The 17,844-nt window shown below is 33.9% G+C and overlaps 2 long non-coding RNA genes across 2 annotated transcripts; both read left to right on the top strand.

The window, feature by feature from the left end:
- Positions 1-3,209: 3,209 nt before the first annotated feature.
- Positions 3,210-4,599, top strand: LOC138347803 (uncharacterized). The gene is made up of 2 exons (XR_011220359.1): positions 3,210-3,375; positions 3,512-4,599. It is a non-coding gene; the product is annotated as an uncharacterized lncRNA (long non-coding RNA).
- Positions 4,600-10,455: 5,856 nt separating this feature from the next.
- Positions 10,456-10,945, top strand: LOC138347733 (uncharacterized). Its single transcript, XR_011220272.1, has 2 exons — positions 10,456-10,621; positions 10,758-10,945. It is a non-coding gene; the product is annotated as an uncharacterized lncRNA (long non-coding RNA).
- Positions 10,946-17,844: the final 6,899 nt, after the last annotated feature.

A 17,844-nucleotide genomic window follows, 5' to 3' on the forward strand; every position in this document is an offset into this window, starting at 1 on the left:
ATCTTCTTTAGTCGAGCGAATCCATGCACACCAGTTTGATGATGAAAAATTATGTCTCATTCGAGACAAAGTATTGAGAGGGGAAGCTAAGGAGGCTGTCCTTGATTCTGATGGTGTCTTGCAGATTGGAGGCAGAATTTGTGTGCCTAGGACAGGCGATTTCGTTAGATTAATTCTTGAGGAGGCCCATTGTTCTCGGTATTCCATCCATCTGGGAGCGGCAAAGATGTATCATGATCTAAGTCAGCATTACTGGTGGTGTGGGATGAAGAGAGATATTTCAGACTTTGTTTTGAGGTGTTTGACTTGCCAGCAGGTCAAGTGTGAGCACCAGCGTCCCAGGGGTGTATCTCAGAGGATGCCTATTCCTACTTGGAAGTGGGAGCGGATTACTATGGACTTTGTTGTGGGTTTGCCTACCACAGTGGGTGGTTATAACTCTATTTGGGTTATTGTTGATAGGTTGACCAAGTCTGCCCACTTCATTCCGGTTCGGGTGAAGTATACAGCAAAAAAGTTAGCCGAGCTATATATCAGTCAGATTGTGCGACTACATGGAGTTCCTGTTTCTATCATATCAGATCGAGGTTCACTATTTACTTCTCATTTCTGGAAGGAATTACAACATGGTCTGGGTACTCAGTTAGATATGAGTACGGCATTTCACCCTCAGACAGATGGTCAATCTGAGCGGACCTTTTCAGGTATTGGAAGATATGCCTCGAGCGTGTGTGATCAATTTTGGTGCAAGATGGGATCGACATTTACCCTTAGCGGAGTTTGCCTATAATAACAGTTTACACACTCTAGTATCCAAATGGCCCCATTTGAGGAATTGTATGTTAGACAGTGTAGATCTCCGATTGGTTGGTTTGATTCGGCGGAGATGGACTCTTTGGATATAGACTTGCTTAGAGATGCTATGGAACAAGTCCGTATGATTCAGTATAGTTTGTTGACAGCCCAGAGTCGACAGAAGAGTTATGCAGACCGGAGAGTTAGAGCCTTAGTGTTTATGGAGGGTGATCATGTTTGGCTCCGAGTATCAACCATGAAGGGTGTGATGAGGTTTGGAAAGAAGGGAAAGCTTAGCCCTAGGTTCATTGGACCTTTTGATATTTTGAGCCGAGTGGGAGAGGTGGCCCATAAGTTGGCCTTGCCACCAAGTTTGTCGGCAATTCATCCTGTTTTCCATGTCTCTATCTTCGGAAGTATATTCCGGATGAATCTCATGTGCTTTCACTTGAATCCGTGGAGTTGGGTCCAGACTTGACATTTGAAGAGGAGCCTATAGCTATTTTGGATAGGCAGGTTCGAAAGCTTAGGACCAAGGAGATTGCTTCAGTGAAGGTACAATGGAAGCACCGATCAGTGGGAGAGGCAACTTGGGAGACTGAGTCTGACATGCGTGCCAGATATCCTAAACTTTTTTAAGCTTCAGGTACTTTCTTTTACTCTATGTTCGAGGACGAACATGGTTTTTAGTGGTGGATAATGTAATGACCCAAAAGCTCCTCTTTAGAGTTTTGAATATTTGTTTAACTTAAGTTAATTAATCGATAGTTTATGGGCTAAAGTGATAATTTATTTAAGACCCTATACTATTTAACCTTTATTTAATAAAATATGTGGGTAAAACCTATCACAATTAGTACTTAATAAATTAATAAAAGGAAGAGAAGAAAGGAGAAATTGGGAATGGAAGAAGGGTTGCCGACGACTTCAGGTATGAACTAAAGTGTTCATTTTTTTCTTCTTACGTAGCATTAATTGCTCTTCTGTAGATGATTCCATCAATTGTTATACATATGCACATAACAATATTATATTATTATATGAATGGAAAAATAAGCATTGAAACAAGGAATTTGGCAGTGGCATATGTATTGATGTTTGGTAGGAATATGATTGATTTATATAAGTCTAATCATTGTCCAATAATGACCTAATAATTGGATAATAATGCCTAATCATTGGACATGATTGTGGAGTGAATAATTTATTGAATTAATGTTTATAGATGAACATTAGAAATATGTTTATCTGCAAATTGTTTTGAGGCACATATGATATTAGTTAATTGTTTAGTTATCACATTATGGTTCAAGTTTTGATATATTGGTATGTAATTTAAATATTAGATGAATAAAATTTTGTGAGTACCATTTAAATTATGACGTTGGAAAAATTTGGGATGCAATCCTAAACTTGAAACTTGAAAAATATAATAGTTGAAATGATAGTTGGCATCAAGAATTACGAGCTTGATTATAAATTTGGGGTGAAATTTTAAGTCAAGATTAAACACACAAAAGTGTGAGTGCTGTTAGTTCTGAAACCTTATTGTGAATATATATACTTGCATAGATTTGCATCGATTTGGAAGCTCAACGGAAAGGGAAGGCTCAAGTCCCAGAGTGATTATTCGAGTGGTTAAGGCAAGCGGATTTCTAAACTCTTGTTACGCCTATGAAATTCGTGTATTTTCTTGTGTGATGTTGAGAATGATTTGGAGACTTGTTGCTTATTTGTAGGTGTTGTATTCCTTGTTGTAAATTGCGCTTTGGTATCAAAATGGTTATCTCCTCATTTTCATTTGAGCATATTATTTGCATTGTATCTGAGACATGATTGTGGTAAGAGGATATACCATTTCGAGGGTCGTATCGCGCGCCTGTTGACACCCAATTTTGACCGACCTTTGAACTTTTTTAGAAATCCTATTCGATTAAATACGTATTTTAAATTTAGAATTTTTAGTCGACTTTGCTTGAAAATTATATATTTTAGTATGTTTTACTTTATAAAATTATCGTAAATATTATAATATTTTAAAATTATTAATGAATTTCAAATGTTTTAAAATTTAAATGATTTTCTCAATTAAAATGTTTTGGCTCTTCTTTATTTAAGGAAAATATATTGCTCTTCCTAATTCTTTCTTGCTTAAGTTTAGTAAAAAAAAATTTTAATAATCTGATTTGGCTCTTAAAATAAGAATAAGTTTAATTGATTTTCTTATTTTTAAATTTACTAATTTATTCTTACTTGTTTATATTTGGTAATGAAATATATTAACATATTTTTTGATTTGGATATCCTTTAAAATAAGGAAAATTGTATTATGATTGATTCCTTGAAATATTTATTTCCTTTATTTGTTCCCCCCTCCTCTACTATATAAAGAGACTCCTTTTATTCATTCAGACACTCATTCACGCTCAACCAAAAATTCTCTCATCACTCTCACTTCTCTCATTGCTCTCTTGGCTACTTAACAAAACATTAATATTCCGGTAATTATTCAAGGGTTCTTCTTTGCTATCTTATTACTTTGTTCGAGTAAAGGTTGAATCAATTCGTTTTGCTTAACGGGTTAGTAATCTTAACATTCATACTATCTTCATATTCACATATTTGTGTAAACCATTGTCTGTTTTTTATATAGAATTCGTCATTAAACGATTGCATATTGTCTCACCTTAACTAACAAGTGTGATTACTTGTGTAGTTATTTAATTACTTTGACAGGTTTCATATTTGAAGTTCAAGTTGAAGATTAACTGAAGAAGGATTTGTTTATTTGTTTGAATGTATATATATATCTATATATTTTTATTTTTTCCGCTATTTTATTTATTTGAATGATGTAACAATTGTAACCCTAAAGATCATATAATAAATTTATTTGGGGGTCGTCTATGGGAGGGGGATTTATATGCTTACTTGCTTCATTAATTTTTTTTAGAAATCATGCCTATAGGTTTGTCTTTAATCGCCTTGATTTAATATTTGTAGGTGTTATAATCTAACCAATTTTCAATTTACTTGACGCTTTCGTTAATAAGTCTAAAAAAAAAAAATAACTAGATTCCATTAATTTTTAAATATTAAAATCAAGTCCTAATAATAATAGGTTGTTAGATGTTAAAATATGTTATAAATTTTCATTTGTCTTATCACGTAGAACTATGCCTAAGTATTAAATTGTTCACATCATTTACAAAATCATGCATATATATGTTACTCTGTTTTTTTAAACACCTAGAAATCATGTCTATAGGGTTGTAAATAAACTCTCAGCATGTCCATAAAAAATAAAATTTTGTTTGTGCATATTTGAGCCCTCCCCTAAAATTAGTTAATATTATTTAACTAGTAATCCCATTCGTTTTTCTTGAAGATTTCCGCATTCCTTGCAATATGTTATTTTCTTAAATTAACACTAAATTAGAATCATTTCATGCATTTAACTTGACTTTAAAAAACATTTCATATCAAAACCTTGTAACATAATTTTCTCAAAAAGTCATTATTCAATCTTCTTTTAAAACTTTGGATTGATTTTGACATTGTTTGTTTTTGAAAATAAATTATAAGCACTATCTCCTAACCTATCGTTAGTGGGAAAGTCAAAGGAACTACGAGGTCTAGTTCCAATTTTTAAACCCGACGCATCCTCGGAAGTACCGCCTACCCATGAATTAAAAAAAAAATTATGTGCATTTATATGTAAATGTTTATGTGCCTACGTGTGAACTAAATCTTTTAAATCATTTTTCAAAACATAACTATTTTTAGACCGACCTCAAATCAAAATTGTTTTCTATGGTGGAGGAGCGCGATCAATAATATCGTGGCATCATCCCTATAAAGAAACAAACATTTTTTTAATAAAAATTCCTATTCAAAACTTATCAATTTTCAACTTTATTTTCGCACATATTAATTGCTTAATATTTGCCAATTTTGTTTATAACATAGTGTCGTATGTCAAAATAAATAAAATGAGCTTAATTGTTTATTTATTGTCATCGCCTAGTTTTACATATCTAAATAAATAAGAATAATAGTCTTAATTGTTTCGTATTTGTTATCACTTAGTAAGATTAAATAAATTAATAAACGACCTTGATTGCTACTTGTACCCCCACATAGATTGCATGAGATACGGCCGGGACCCACACTTGTGGACCTCGAGGGATGCCTAACACCTTCCCCTCGAGGTAATTTGAACCCTTACCCTAATCTCTGGCCCGTTGACCTTAGTTGGACTTAGTTAGGATAGATAGGTTCCCTAACGCACCTTAATTCGTTAGGTGGCGACTCCAAAACTCAAAAATCCCAAAAGAGTTGTTAGGTCGTGCACAAAACCCGTTTTCTGCGAAAATGGGGCGCGACAGAATGGCGACTCCGCTGGGGATATTAGGTTCTTACCATTACGTGTTAACTGCTTATTTATGTGGGGTTTACTTTATTTTTGTCATTCCACTATTTGTTAGGTGCTTACCATGTTTAGCTTATTTTGTTTTCTTATTTATTGTCTTCTCTTCATGTTCCACCCTTTTCCTTTTTCTTAATTTTTTATTATCATGTTTCACCCCCTTCCCTTTCCCCTTATTTGCTTACATGTTTAGTCTCGTATTCTTCTGCTTTATTTGTGTAGTTTTCATATTTTTATATGTTTAATTTTCTTTATTCATGCTTATTTATTTATTTATTGTTTATAAGCTATCTATATGTTACCGCTTTCCAACTTGAATGCTAAATGTTTATTGCTTTGATAATTGGCATCCCGCTCATACTTCCCCCAATTGGGACCCTCTTCCTTTTTTATTTTGTTCTCGTGATGTTGTGCCTTCGCACCTCTCACAACTACTCCATATTATTCAAATACCCATTATAGAGAGTCGGCATATGCGTGGACGTAGTGGATAGTTTTACTACCGCGAAGCCACGAGCCTCTCGCATAGAATCCCTTTCAAGTCCGTGTCAAGCCACTCTTAGAAGTCCTGGTTAAATCATACATGCTGCATAAACTTAGGTGGTTTGACCCTTGGTGTCAATCCACATAATTAGTAGCCACCCTCTCGTCTAAAGGGCCCCAACACCCTTAGACAAATTGCATATTTATGTGTCAACGTGATCATAATAATTAAATCAAGCCAACGTTGTCAAAATGGAGTTTAGAAGTCGTCTGTTACTTTGTTTCCATAGTCATGGCTCACCCTCATTTTCCCAACACACAAATGGTGGTCAAAGTTAATCCAATTTTTAAGATGATTTTGGCGATGAAAAAGAGAGAAGATGGGTTTGTAACCTCCTCAATACCGACTATACCCCAGAAATGAGGAAGCAGATTGTGCCTAGCATTGGAGAGCAACATAATTAAAATTTTTTTTTCTTTTTCTTTATTCCCCATGTGTTATCCCTAGACCTTTAGTTATCTCTAGATTGATGTATTAAATAGAAATTATTTTTAATAATTGAAAGTCGTTTTATTGTCTAACTCTAAACTCCAAATTGGCAAATAAGGTTTGAATTAGTTATTGTGCATCACTTATGTGTCGCTTAGGCCTACCTCTGGCTTAACGAGGCTCTTTGGCATTTAGGTCGTTTATCTTAAATAACGTGTTTGATATCTCAATTTATGCAATGTTCTAACTTTGGTTTTATTTTGCTTTTATTTATTTTACCCTTTCCCAATGGTTGATCTGTAGACCATGGTTTATCACACGCGATCAAAGGTCATTTCCTCTTCTTCCGACTGAGAATTGCAAAGGAAAAGTGAAAGGGACTAATGCTAAGGTTATGTGCAAAAACTATTGAAAAAGTGTCTTTCAGACAAGTTGGTATCAAACCTTGAGCAGAAAATAAAGAAGTTAGAAGTAGAGTTGTTGGACATGCGTGAGTGGGCAAAGTTTTTACTCTCTGCCAATCCAACTTTTGAGACGAACATTCACTCTCCAAAATAATCTTCCTCCGGATTACTCTACCTCTCAAAGTCAACCGAGCTTCATTCAAATGCTTCTAAAAACATCTTCTTTCCAAATCACCCATATCCTCCGCAAACACCATGCATATGCTCTTAAACCTCAACATCTTACTTTACACCCGCATTATCCCACTATGCAAGCTCCTCAATACGAAACACCTCTGCACCAAGTTCCTTGGCATCATGCACCTCTCATGCCATTTCCAAACCCTCCATATCAAATGTCTCTGTACCAAAGGCCTCCTATGCCATATCTTTTGAAACTACGTCAGACCTGATTCTCGTTTAGGAGGGGATACGTAGGCGCTCCTATGGGGTTCGGTCTTATCATAAATAAAACCTTTATTTTCCCCTTCTATTGATAATTGGGGCAGAATTTTTGAGAGGTTCTCAAAAATTCCATCAAGATTTCTTCTTGCGCATCTCCATACTAGGGCAGAAATTTTGAGAAAATCTCAAAATTTTCGATAATACTCGGAAGAGAATTCTATCAGACACCAAAGAAGCACGCTGTGCCAAATCATGGATACAGATCAACCTCCCCTTCAAACTAACTATTTTTCTTTGAATGTAGAAAATACAGGTACATATACAAAGGGAGTTTCAAGAATCAACATACCACTTTTGATCCTGACAAATGACACTTAACCTTTCCAACAAGGCGGATGTCCAAGCTACTACATACCCTCATCATTCAATATGAAGTTGCACTATGCCTGAGATTTAGGTTTGCATGACTACATTATGCCCGAGATCGCACTATGCTCGAGAAATGTATCATAGCATGTGCCCGATAATGCATGTGCCCAAAAATGCATCATTGCATTGTGCCCGAAAAATGCATCATTGCATTGTGCCCGAAGAAATGCATCATTGCATGTGCCTGATAATGTATCATTGCATGTGCCCGACAATGCATGTGCCCGAAGAAATGCATCATTGCATTGCGTCCGAAGAAATGCATCATTGCATTGTGCCCGAAGAAATCCATTATTGCATGTGCTCAATACTGCATGTGCCCGAAGAAATGCATCATTGCATGTGCCCGAAGAAATGCATCATTGCATTGTGCCCGATAATGCATGTGCCCGAAGAAATGCATCATTGCATTGTGCCCGATAATGCATGTGCCCGAAGAAATGCATTATTACATATACTCGATACTGCATGTGCCCGATATTACATTGTTCCCGAAGAAGTGCATCATTACACTGTGCTCGATATTGCATGTGCCCGAAGAAATGCATCATTGCATGTGCTCGATATTGCATGTGCCTGAAGAAATGCATCATCGCATTGTGCCCGAGACTGCATTGTGCCCGAAGTTTGCATAAGCCCAAGATTGCATCGTGCTCGAAGTTTACATGTGCCCGAATCAAATCAAGTCACAAGAGTATCAACAGATGTCAAAAACAGATACGCTCTCTTTACTCATTATTTATATTCCAAAGGCGTCATCCTCCAAAGGCGTCATCTTTCATGGCCTATGGACTTCATGTCATGGCCTGAGGACTTATTTTATGCTTACCATGTCCCTAAGGTATCATAGTCTAAAGGCATCATCCTCATGGCCTGCGGACATCATATCATTGCCTAAGGGTTTAATTTCTGTCTATCATAATCCGAAGGTGTCATAGTCTAAAGGCGTCATTTTCATGGCCTACAGATAACATTTTCATGACCTGAGGATACACCCTGCATATCATGGCCCTAGACATCATAGCCTAAGACGTCATTTTGCATGGTCTTAAGGCAAACATTCATGGTCAACATGGGAATTGCATCATGTTTACATATATATGTTCTATTTACTCTATTTAAGCTATATTACAAGTTACAGTTATGCAGATTACAGACAAAGTCGCCTTTTGAACGGCTGTTCACTTGTCTACAAACAAAGGCTCCGACAAATTCCTGGCTACTCGCACTATCATTTCGCTCCTCATCTATCATTCAGGCTACCATGAAGATATCTTCGGATTCAACTCGCCACCGTGACATACTGTCTCTTCATCTAGGCTCGTCCGCCTTACAATGCGACATCTAGGCTCGTCCGCCTTACAATGCGACATCTAGGCTCGTCCGCCTTACAATGCGACATCTAGGCTCGTCCGCCTTACAATGCGACATCTAGGCTCGTCCGCCTTACAATGCGACATCTAGGTTCGTCCGCCTTACAATGTGACATCCAGGCTCGTCCGCCTTACAATACGACATCTAGGCTCGTCCGCCTTACAATAGGACATTTAGGCTCGTCCGCTTTAAAATGCCATTTAGGTTTGTCCATCTTATAGGACATTTAGGTCGTCCACCTTAAAGGGACATTTAGGCTTGTCCGCCTCATAGGACATTTATTCGTCCGCTTTATATGATATTTAGGTTGTCCGCCTTAAAATGACACTTAGGCTCGTCCGCCTTAAAATGACGTTTAGACTCTCCTAACAACAAGAGATTTTTGTCTATATTATATCTTTACAGTATCAAATCTATTGGAGTTTGACGTCATTCTTCAGAGATGGGTTCAATCCTTCGAGAAGTTGAAGACTATCAAGGCTTGCACTACGTCTCAAACATATATGTTTTTATCACCTCTTTTCTATTTAGAACTCATATTTTATTATTATTGGTCATACTTTATCTATTTATAAGCTAACATTTTATCTAGAATTTGCAGATATGATCGATCGCCCTTGATTACAATTATCACGCTATCCTCTATCACAACAATGACCCTATCAATTCTTCGTTTTTCATACTCCGAACCCTCGCTCAAAGGCTGATAGCCTTACTCTATCATGCTCTTCTCGCTTCTCTGTCATACTCTTTTAGCCTCTCAATCTCTCTCTTCTCGCTACTCTAATCTTATCCATTCAAGCCAATATCGTACCTTTCAAACACCTTAGCGCTCTTTCAACTTTTAAGAGCTTCATTTGCTTTTGAATCTAGAACTACACACGACCTGATTCTCGTATAACCAGAGATATGTAGGCGACTTAAAACCAAAGTCTCGGTCGTACCCTTTTTCAACTCTATATCGTTTCAATTGATCCAACTGACATCTCTCGTCGGTCGGACAAAATCGGCTACTAAGTCAACGTTGGTTGCCTGACAATTCATTCTTCATTCTCAATCAACCAAGGGGCAGCTGTTGACACCCAATTTTGACCGACCTTTGAACTTTTTTAGAAATCCTATTCGATTAAATACGTATTTTAAATTTAGAATTTTTAGTCGACTTTGCTTGAAAATTATATATTTTAGTATGTTTTACTTTATAAAATTATCGTAAATATTATAATATTTTAAAATTATTAATGAATTTCAAATGTTTTAAAATTTAAATGATTTTCTCAATTAAAATGTTTTGGCTCTTCTTTATTTAAGGAAAATATATTGCTCTTCCTAATTCTTTCTTGCTTAAGTTTAGTAAAAAAAAATTTTAATAATCTGATTTGGCTCTTAAAATAAGAATAAGTTTAATTGATTTTCTTATTTTTAAATTTACTAATTTATTCTTACTTGTTTATATTTGGTAATGAAATATATTAACTTATTTTTTGATTTGGATATCCTTTAAAATAAGGAAAATTGTATTATGATTGATTCCTTGAAATATTTATTTCCTTTATTTGTTCCCCCCTCCTCTACTATATAAAGAGACTCCTTTTATTCATTCAGACACTCATTCACTCTCAACCAAAAATTCTCTCATCACTCTCACTTCTCTCATTGCTCTCTTGGCTACTTAACAAAACATTAATATTCCGGTAATTATTCAAGGGTTCTTCTTTGCTATCTTATTACTTTGTTCGAGTAAAGGTTGAATCAATTCGTTTTGCTTAACGGGTTAGTAATCTTAACATTCATACTATCTTCATATTCACATATTTGTGTAAACCATTGTCTGTTTTTTATATAGAATTCGTCATTAAACGATTGCATATTGTCTCACCTTAACTAACAAGTGTGATTACTTGTGTAGTTATTTAATTACTTTGACAGGTTTCATATTTGAAGTTCAAGTTGAAGATTAACTGAAGAAGGATTTGTTTATTTGTTTGAATGTATATATATATCTATATATTTTTATTTTTTCCGCTATTTTATTTATTTGAATGATGTAACAGTTGTAACCCTAAAGATCATATAATAAATTTATTTGGGGGTCGTCTATGGGAGGGGGATTTATATGCTTACTTGCTTCATTAATTTTTTTTAGAAATCATGCCTATAGGTTTGTCTTTAATCGCCTTGATTTAATATTTGTAGGTGTTATAATCTAACCAATTTTCAATTTACTTGACGCTTTCGTTAATAAGTCTAAAAAAAAATAACTAGATTCCATTAATTTTTAAATATTAAAATCAAGTCCTAATAATAATAGGTTGTTAGATGTTAAAATATGTTATAAATTTTCATTTGTCTTATCACGTAGAACTATGCCTAAGTATTAAATTGTTCACATCATTTACAAAATCATGCATATATATGTTACTCTGTTTTTTTAAACACCTAGAAATCATGTCTATAGGGTTGTAAATAAACTCTCAGCATGTCCATAAAAAATAAAATTTTGTTTGTGCATATTTGAGCCCTCCCCTAAAATTAGTTAATATTATTTAACTAGTAATCCCATTCGTTTTTCTTGAAGATTTCCGCATTCCTTGCAATATGTTATTTTCTTAAATTAACACTAAATTAGAATCATTTCATGCATTTAACTTGACTTTAAAAAACATTTCATATCAAAACCTTGTAACATAATTTTCTCAAAAAGTCATTATTCAATCTTCTTTTAAAACTTTGGATTGATTTTGACATTGTTTGTTTTTGAAAATAAATTATAAGCACTATCTCCTAACCTATCGTTAGTGGGAAAGTCAAAGGAACTACGAGGTCTAGTTCCAATTTTTAAACCCGACGCATCCTCGGAAGTACCGCCTACCCATGAATTAAAAAAAAAATTATGTGCATTTATATGTAAATGTTTATGTGCCTACGTGTGAACTAAATCTTTTAAATCATTTTTCAAAACATAACTATTTTTAGACCGACCTCAAATCAAAATTGTTTTCTATGGTGGAGGAGCGCGATCAATAATATCGTGGAATCATCCCTATAAAGAAACAAACATTTTTTTAATAAAAATTCCTATTCAAAACTTATCAATTTTCAACTTTATTTTCGCACATATTAATTGCTTAATATTTGCCAATTTTGTTTATAACATAGTGTCGTATGTCAAAATAAATAAAATGAGCTTAATTGTTTATTTATTGTCATCGCCTAGTTTTACATATCTAAATAAATAAGAATAATAGTCTTAATTGTTTCGTATTTGTTATCACTTAGTAAGATTAAATAAATTAATAAACGACCTTGATTGCTACTTGTACCCCCACATAGATTGCATGAGATACGGCCGGGACCCACACTTGTGGACCTCGAGGGATGCCTAACACCTTCCCCTCGAGGTAATTTGAACCCTTACCCTAATCTCTGGCCCGTTGACCTTAGTTGGACTTAGTTAGGATAGATAGGTGCCCTAACGCACCTTAATTCGTTAGGTGGCGACTCCAAAACTCAAAAATCCCAAAAGAGTTGTTAGGTCGTGCACAAAACCCGTTTTCTGCGAAAATGGGGCGCGACAGCGCCGCGATGGATATCATATTTCGAGGGACGTATCGCGCGCCGCGAAGGTTACTATTATCGAGGGTCGTGTCATGCGGCGCGACAGATGCATGGACAGATATGTCCCCCATGGATCCCGGACTGAGAGACAGCGGGTGTGTATCATTAAGAAAGACATGCATCACTATATTTGATATTGCATCTCATGGAATTGCATATTTTATTATTGATGAACTTGAACATGTGTTTTGCTGATCTTGTGATTGTTTCTTAGTGAAGCTTGTGACTGTTGAATATTGAGCTGTTATTGAGAATGTGTAAACTGATAGAGTGTGGTTATTGAGTTGTGTGTTTGGTAAACTGTAAACTATTAGGCTGTAGCGTGGAAGTTTAGATAGGTGTAAGGAGTACCCGTATTTTGTTCACTTAACTTGTGTTGAGAGGTTTGCTTGTTGGGTACCGCGTGGTTTGGTACTCACCCATTGCTTCTACAAATTTTTGTAGGTTACGAGCCTGGATCTTCTTGATACCTGTCAATCTTTTCGTTTCCGAGGCATCTTGTGGAGGGTTGTGAGGTAGCTGCTTGTCATCTCAGCGAACTTTCCTACTCCAGTTTATGATTTTGTTTTTACTTGAAAGACAACTTCATTTTAGACTCCTATTTTATTTCAATTCTAATATTTACATTAGAGGCTTGTGCACGTGACAACCTGGTTTTGGGAATTGAATTAATATGACTTGGTTTCATAATAGAAATTGTTGTCGAATTGTCATTACTTCCGCACTTTGTTAGATATTTGGTTTTAGGCTGAATTGTCTTGGTGGGATAAGACGAGTGCCATCACACCCATTTTTGGGTCGTGACAAGATGCACATTATGAACCCACAGGGGTAAGGGTTAGGTATACAATTAGTTGTCCTTGGGTTTTATTTGTTAGCTTTGATTCCAGAACAAACAATTTTGTTGTAAAGACATACAATCGAGTTCACAAATGAGATCCTACTAATAATAACAAGCTTTTTAATAGTAAGTTCTTATTTAGTCACATGGTGAAATGATAAAGGAACAATCTTACATTAGAATATTTGAGTTTTAAGGTCTTATTAATAAGAATTAGATTTACATGTCGGAAGAATAGTGTTTAGGAGAGCAAAAAATAAAGTATTACAAGAGCTAATGGGTGAATATGTTCTTGAGTTTGGAAGGATTTTGGACTACAAAAATGAATTGCGAAGAACTAATACATGTAGTACATGTGTAGTCAAGCTTCCTAAAGAATAATTTGAAAATGATAGAAAAATGTTTCGAGGATTCTACATATGTTTTGATGCAATGAAGAAGTCTTTCTTAGCTAGTTGTAGGAAATGCATTTGTTTGGATGGTTGTTTTCTAGAGTATGTATCTAAAGTCAATTATTGGTTACTGTTTGTAAGGATGAAAACAATCAAATGCTGCCACTGAATTGAGTAGTAGTTGAAGTTGAAAATAAATTTACTTGGTCTTGGTTTGTCAAACTTATAAACAAATTTCTTCAATTGGGAAATAGTACAGACATCACAGTAATATCAAATATGCAAAATGTTAGAATATGTATTGATTTTTTGATTTATCTCATTTCTTAAATTTATTTATGAATGTCTTAGTTTCTTAGTTTCACGTCTTGAATTTTCTTATAGGTTCTTGTAACTGCCATACTTCATCATTTGCCAAATGTTGAACGTAGAATATATGCTAGACATATTCTTTTTAACTGGTCACAAAGATGGAGAGGTATTGAGAGAAAGAAATGTTTTTGGAGGTGTTCAAGGTCTATTTCTGAGGATGAGTTAAAGGATAACAATAGTTATATGAAAAAGTTGGGAGATAACATAGTTGATCACTTGTTGTATTATAATCCTGAAAGATGGTGCAAGCTTTATTTTAGTTTTACCTCAAAATGTTATGTTGTAGACAATAACATGATTGAATGTTTCAATTCATGGATATAAGCAGCAAGGCATAAGACTATAATTATGATGATTGAAGAAATTAGGGTGAAAATGATGAAAAGAATAAGGCAGATGATACAGTTTGTGGTGTTTAATTATGTAACTACATTGACAGGTATTAACTTCCATTTGATTAATGATTATGCAGTTATGAATGTTGTTTATGCATCAATATATATTGGTTCTCTTTTATTTGATGAATTCTGAGTATATATACACATTAAATGTATAGAAGATGGGGGATCCCAAGATACAAAACCAAATACTTGCCAACATATATGAGACAAAATAAGATAAGGGAAGTCTTGCAAATTCTTCTTTACACAAATGAAATCAAATGCAACTTCATTACACAAACAAATTCAACTAACATCATTCATTACACAAAAGTCTTACAAGTTTAACACAATATTACAATTTTTTGGTACAAGAAGAGATTACGGCAATCTCTTTGAATCTCCTTCTCCTTTCAGAAAAAATAATCATTGAAATATAAACTTAAACCTAAAATGCAAACACAAAACATATCAATTCAAAGTTGTTTCTCCCCTTTCTTGGACTTGGCCAATTTGTTTTTTCATTTCTTTTCAACTACTTTCATTTTCTTCAAATTATCATCGAAATTGTCCATTTTTTACTCTATCCTATTCATATCTATTTTTCTTTCCATAGATTTAGTCGACTTAGTAGGCTTGTTGACTTCCTTAGATGAAGTTTCAACTTTTTGAGAAAATTCAACACTATGTTAATGCTCAACAATTCTTCCCAACAACTTGGGAATCACAAATTTGGATCTTGGATCAATATAATTATCCTTCCAAAGCAAAAAATCGCATGATCTAATATTTATTAAAAAGTAAAAGAATTAGTCTATGACTCTTGAAACAACAAAACGAATCATTCAACTCTTAAAAAATATTAACTTACATCATAGTAAAGACAACCCTAATATCTTCTACCAAATTTTTTTGGGGTCCAAGTGGTCAGCAAAAGGAAAAATAAATCCATGTTTTCATCACACCTCTTCCAATTCATGATCTTCCCCTTGTAAACAAAGCCTAGTCAAGATTTTTCGAGCCATTATGGCACCTTAATATTAATTACAGCGAATCAAATAACTAAAAAAATAAAAAAATTACAATACAGATAGAAACAACGGAAAAGGACGTAAAATACCCTGAAAGTATTGGATATGATACAAAACTACCCTCCATCCACGTATTGGCTCCAAATACCCTTCTTAACCATCTATTGGGTCCAAAATACCCTTTTCATCCACCTTAGGGTTTAAAATTGACCACTTATTTAATGATTTTCAATTTAAATTATTTAAATATTTTTTAAAATATTGGCGTTCAACTATTTGTTATAATTTAACTTATATATATTTTTTTATAAACAAATTCACTACCCACCCATTACTAATTGAACCTCACTAATTAATAAACACGCCTTAATTAGTACTAATGCAACAACAAGAAAGCTACTGTTAATGAGTGTTTCTACAAATTTGAGGTGAAAATATCTATAGAAGTACATTATCATATATACATTCGAGTTCTCATTTAAAATATTTCATAATTGAAGTGTCTAAATATAAATTACTGATAAACTTAAAAGTCTGACTATGTTTATCTTAATTATTCCTTCGTCTTAATTATATAATGTTACTTAATCGATAACATTTTTAAGAAAATAATATATTAAAGTTTTAATATTTAAACAAATCATAAATATTTATAAAACTATATTTTAAAAAAATGCATGAATTATTCGGGATGTATTTCTTCTTTACGTTTAATCATAAATTTGAATTCAAGCTTGAAAGAGATTCATATTGAAAGAGACCTCTTAAATGAGCGGTTCAACCTAAATTTAATTGGAGCTTCAATTCGAACTCGAATAATTTTGGATGTCATTTTCAGGAATCTGTAATTTCGCTGTATTTTAGCAGTGTTTAGAGCAATTTTTATATTGGAATTGGTTTATTAATTGGGTGGGTAGTGGTTTTTTTATAAATGATATTAATAAATTAAATTATAACCAATAGTTGAGCTCAAGTACTTTAAAAAATATTTAAATAGTTAAAATTTAAAATTGTTAAATAAGTGGTCAGTTTTGAACCCAAAGATGGATGACAAGGGTATTTTAGAGCCAATAGATGGATGTGAAGCGTATTTTGGAGCCAAGAGGCGGATGGAGGGTATTTTTGTACCATTTCCAATACTTCGAGGACATTTTAGACCCTTTTCCGTAGAAACAAATCAAAATGAAAAAGAGATGAATGAATAATAGTGAAAAAGAGTTACCTTTGATTCAAAATAAGGAATTTTGAGTTTTGTTTGAATTCAATTTGAGCTTCAGATTTTGGGTGAAAAATTAGGGTTCTTCTTTATTAGGGTCGGGTGGATGGGTTATAAGGAATGAGAATATAACCATTGGGTTGGGTTCTTATAATTAAAATAAATTAATAAAATGACTTTATTAGTGTGTTGACGTGATCAACTATGTGGAGCGAAACGCGCCCTGGATTTGGGTGACGGAAGGGGGATTAAATACACATTTATGTACTTCAGGTGTGTAATAGGTTGCCCCATTAGTTAAAGCGTGCATATGACTTTTGGGCACAAGTTTAGGGGGGCAATTTATGCCTTTTCCCGAAGAAGAAGAGTAGAAGATCAAAAAATTATGGTGGAAAACTGAGAGGAAGTCCCTCTATTTATAGTCAACAAAGGGTAGTATGAACAAATGTTTTTTATGTCTTATTTGAAAAGTAATGACTTTTTCTAGAAGCAATAACACTTTGGAAAAATCACAACTTATTGAAAAAGTCACAACCCTTTAAAAGATTACAATTCATCAAAAAATGACAACCCTTCAAAAAAGTCACAACTCATCAGAAAAGTATTAGGAATACTATAGTAATTTAACATTCAAGTTAGGAGTTCATGCTGGTAAGGTAATACAGATAGATAAGGTACCAATAGAGGCTTATATATTTAATTTTCATTTTATTGAGTGATCATTTTTTGTTAGGATCTTAACATTGGGGAAAGGGTACTCTACAAAATATATAAATTTTCTGTGTATTAGGGTATTCCATATATGGCTTCAACTTAGGATCCTTTATGTACCCACAAAGACAAGGCTTCTGCTCTATCAACACAAGGCAACATGTAGGAGTGGGTGGTATTCCAGTAAGAATTGCTTCGGCGCATGGACTTAATTCTGAGACACTACATGTTATTGCCTTCGCCCTCAATAATTCTCCAAGTAATATAACCAAAGTTGCGATAAAAAATATCGCGAAAATAGAACTACCCTTCTTCATTAAAAATTTTTATAAAAGAAAGAAAGTGAAGTTTAGACAAAATGAATAGTGAATTACCGTTTCAATTTATAATGAACCAAGGGCCCCCCCAAGGTGTTAATTTTTCATTATCTACAAT

This window comes from Solanum lycopersicum, chromosome 3, assembly GCF_036512215.1.
Source record: "Solanum lycopersicum chromosome 3, SLM_r2.1".
NCBI classification, from domain to species: Eukaryota; Viridiplantae; Streptophyta; class Magnoliopsida; order Solanales; family Solanaceae; genus Solanum; species Solanum lycopersicum.